The sequence below is a fragment of the Tubulanus polymorphus genome, chromosome 5, assembly GCF_964204645.1.
Source record: "Tubulanus polymorphus chromosome 5, tnTubPoly1.2, whole genome shotgun sequence".
NCBI classification, from domain to species: domain Eukaryota; kingdom Metazoa; phylum Nemertea; class Palaeonemertea; order Tubulaniformes; family Tubulanidae; genus Tubulanus; species Tubulanus polymorphus.
Window position 1 is genome coordinate 12553845 of NC_134029.1, and position 4432 is coordinate 12558276.

The 4432-nt window shown below is 32.0% G+C and overlaps 1 long non-coding RNA gene across 1 annotated transcript; it reads left to right on the top strand.

The window, feature by feature from the left end:
* Window positions 1-3130: 3130 nt before the first annotated feature.
* Window positions 3131-3791, top strand: LOC141904911 (uncharacterized). The gene is made up of 3 exons (XR_012619221.1): window positions 3131-3174; window positions 3301-3371; window positions 3659-3791. It is a non-coding gene; the product is annotated as an uncharacterized LOC141904911 (long non-coding RNA).
* Window positions 3792-4432: the final 641 nt, after the last annotated feature.

Genomic DNA, 4432 nt, shown 5'->3' on the forward strand with positions numbered 1-4432 from the left:
AATGAAATCAGATGAAATTATTAGATTATTTAAGATTTATGAAGCCGCGAGAACAGCTAGAATTAATGACGCGATATCAGAAAATGTAGTAAAAGGTTATAGTAAATTATGTAATTATATACTACCAATTGAAGATGAAAATAGATTATATTCCGATTTAAAAAATGATTATTTAGTTATGACTGAATTAAATAAATGGATTGGATATTTATCATTTCAATTAGGTGGATTAATGACATTATTATCAACTGGAGTTATAACATTTTCAAATATTGAAAGTAAAAATATTTCTATAATAAATGAACAAGGTGGAAGAAGTGAAGGAATTAAATGTGAAGAAAAAACCGAGATCACAGAAACAAATTGAATGGTCTCGGCAATTAGGAATTAAATCACAAGAATATAAAAAAGCTGTAAAAGAAAAAATAAGTAATAAAAATGTTAATAAAAATAGTGAAAATATTGTTATTTCTACTCCTTCTAATGATAGAATATTTGATAAATGTCTATATTTTACAGTTGGATTTGTAATTGTATTCATTTTGATTGGGTGTAATTGGTATAAGAAATCAAATAAAATTCACGATATTAATAATTCTGAAACAACTGCTATCAAAAATGAAAATACTTCTGAAATTCCAAAATTGATAATGAATAAAATGAATTAATATTTTAGAAAAAAAACAAAAAAAATAATTGAATATCTCACTACTTTTGTCTATCTATGCGGAGCAATTAAATTGTCCAGATAAGTCATTTCGGATTCTAGATATTCATTATTTGTATTAATTTATCTTGTTTTTTTAATTTGAAGTTTTTACTTGAATATTGTATTACAGTCGTTTCTTATTATTAGTTTTTTCTTAAATTGAAAGATGGCAGCACTGGGTGTGATGCTAAAATGAATATTTGAATTTGAATTTGTTAATCAATTAACATGGTAATTGATTACTAATTTGATTTAAAATTATATCATAATTAAGTTAAAAATCCATAATTCATTTATCAGTTTTCATTCCTATATTCTTTTCATTCGGAATAATTTATAATTTCAAATTTCACATATTTCTTTAGTAAACACCAACAACATTTACTTAGGTGTTTTAGCTAAGTATATAAGGCAATTCATTCCAACGCTGGAGTAGCCAGCAGAGGCATTTTGAAAATGCACCTTCGTCCACTCTCCGGGTTTCTCATTCGGTTTCGAATTTCGAGATTGGTAGAAATTACATTAGGCGCCTTTAATATAATGTGATTTCTGCCAATCATTGAAGGAGATCCCGGTTGACGTGGGTCGCGGGGGTGTAAGTAGAAATGACGGGGGATAAGCGTCCCGTGGCGCCTTTCAATAATGGGATGCTTATCCCCTGAAAACTCTGTAGGTCGAGGATAGGGCAATTTTGCTAAAACTTACCTTAAAAACACTGAAATATTCCTTTTAATCACGAGAGAGAATGTATCCTGTGTGTGTTGTATGTACTGCGTGCTTATTATATAACTGCTAGCTATCCAATATAACAACAACGTTGAATTGCAACACCTGTTTGATCGATCAATATTCAAATGAAGCACTCTCTTATAATAACATGTAACAGATGTTTGACTGGTATGATTGTAGTTGTTCGTAAAACGACTAAGGTCATTTTTAGATATTCATTATTTTTATTTTTTATTTAATCAACAATTTCTAAATCATGATGACCGTCTTCATTTTTCCCATGATAGATTATTTTAAATCCTTCTAAATCTTTTAATTCCTCTGTACTCAATGAAACCCATTTATCAGGTAAAAACACTTTAAATTCTCGCGATGTACTAACATTACAGTAGCTTAAATGCGCTGATACTTTCTCTCCACATTTAGTTTTTATCTTTCCTAATTTCAATATTTTATGTTCAATTTCTTTTGTAACATCAATTAACATTCTTATTTCAAATTGTTTTTTGCTGGTTTTATTCTGTTATTTATTGTTGCTAAGAATGCTTTTCTATCTCCCATTTATTAGGAAAAAAAATACTTGTGGTGATGAGTGGTGTCTCGTCCTCTCGTCCTCTGGTATGAAACCCACATCTTCCTATTACTAATATGTAAAAAAATGCAGGGAAACCTATCTCAATTTGTTTTTAGCGATGCAGCGGAACTAATAAGGAACATTTTGATATATAATATGACTATAGTACACTATCCCTGATGGAATAATAAGCTCCACTCGACAAACTCGTTCCCGTGCATTTTTATCTCTGTTTCACACACACAGCCCCTCTACCATCAATGCCTAACCCCTGTTCGACCAACTGTGGGCGTTTTCCTTTGAAACATAAGCCTAATTGTAAAAGATAAGCATTAATCTATGTTAATGCTGCATCTTTATCATGAAACCTAAGAAAGATTATTCTATTATTTAGGCCTATTCAAATTTTCTGTCCACTACCACGTGGAAATAAGACCCAGTCAAAATTGTGCATCACGCTTTGACGAAGAAATTGGTTCTAGGCTATAAATTTTACGACTCAAACGAATCTTTTCCTCAACAAAGCCGCTTTTAGTTTGATGCAAAATGAAATTTGCTTTTAAAATGTGTAACTAGGCCTAATCAAAAGGATATTTCAAAAGCAAAATTTGCCGGGCCAAGAGCCATATTGAATTCAATTTTTCCGAACCATTATGCCTCTTTCATCATAACATTATTTATCCTATTTCAAGATCTTAGGCCTACAAGTAGAGAAAGGGCCTACGTTGGGTTCAAATCGGAATTTTAAGATTTATTTCATTTAATTCCAGGTTTTCACTGTAGATTATCAAAGACATGTGGCGTTGTGGGAGTTCATAGTTGTTTGATAATCCATCATTTGTAAGTGTAAGGCTATTTGAGGGATTCGAAACCGACATTTTGTAAATTTTGTAGCTTTATTACGTTTAATTCCAGATGTTTATCATGACACGTTTCATTTTGGGGGTTTGTCAGCGAGTTGGTATGCTGTCGGCAGAAGTAGTTTGATAATTTGTTTCATGTAAGTAAACAGCTATTTGAAGGATTCGAAACCGAAATCTGTATTGTGAATTTTTTAGTTGTATTTTGTTTGATTCTAGGTGAATAGGATATGATTCATTTTGGGAGTTTGTCTGCGAGTTTGTATACTGTCAAATGAAGTTTCTTCGTCAATTTGTCGTATGTAAGTATCAATCTATAGGTTATATAGGCCCTATTAGGGGTTCGATACAGAGATTTGGTGAATTCCTCAGATTTATTTTAATTTATTCCAGGTTGTTATCAGAAAAATATGTACTTTATTACATAGGTTGGTCTTTGATTGAAAACTAAAAATGGATGATAGTTCTAAATTTGATGTTGATTCACATGACCAATCTAGTAAGTATGGCTCACTTGTCTTTTAGAATAAGAAACCTATTGCATTAATCCTTCAATTCAAGTTGCTATGCAACCTTTTATACAGATATTTACCTTATCAATATAAACATGTATTTGCCATTAGCCATACAATTCAGTAAAACTTTTCCCGTCCAGATTTTGAAACATCATTTGACTCAATTTTTCCTCCTAGAAAATTACTTTAGCTCATTCCAATGTTCGCAGTAAAAGTGAATGTAGCATGTATGATTCCCATCCATCAATTTTGTCTTGTTTCGTATTTTGAGCGAAAATCTCGAAAAAGTCTGACGTCGAGGCAGGTGGTGGCCAGACAAAGACATATTCTTGGGAAATATTTAAAGACGCATGGCAAACACACTTATTGTTCAATTTTTTCCTATCCTTATTTTGAAATTGAAGTATTGTAATAAACTATTGATTTGTTTTTGTTGATCAACGCAACTAGTTTTGTTGTTTTCTTTCTTAATTTACATTTGAATTGGATGGTCATCTTGCGTAGGAGTCAGTTTGTCATCGAAGCAATACAGTCTAACTTGTTGACGTCACAGATGCAGCGGGGCAGGGCGGTCATTATATTGTGGACTTATCCAAATTACACTTACACAGCCCAACGTGTTTCAGTGTGTAAACTCCGTCGTACTCGGCATTATAAGACAGTGAGGAATTGAGTTTTAGTCACCTGAGCCCTCGGCTTGATTCGACCAAAAAGACCTTAACTGACCTCACAGAATTTGATTATGAGTCAAGGATTTTCTAAATTTCTGAATGCTTTCTCTGGTTTTAAGATCAATTCAAATTCAAGCTTCAAAATATTTTATTGAAAGAAATTCTACTGAAGACAGATTTTGAAATGAAGGATATATCCAGGCAAATAATTATAGCAAAATCAACTGATGATCATCAAGGTGAAGTTTTCATTCATCTTCGGCTAATTTGTCTACCCCTGATGATTGAAGCATTTTGGTTACTTGCGCCAATTAGTCAGCCACAGTCGATTTTCATGCCATCTGACCCCTTTCCATCTGTAATTAAGCAATCAA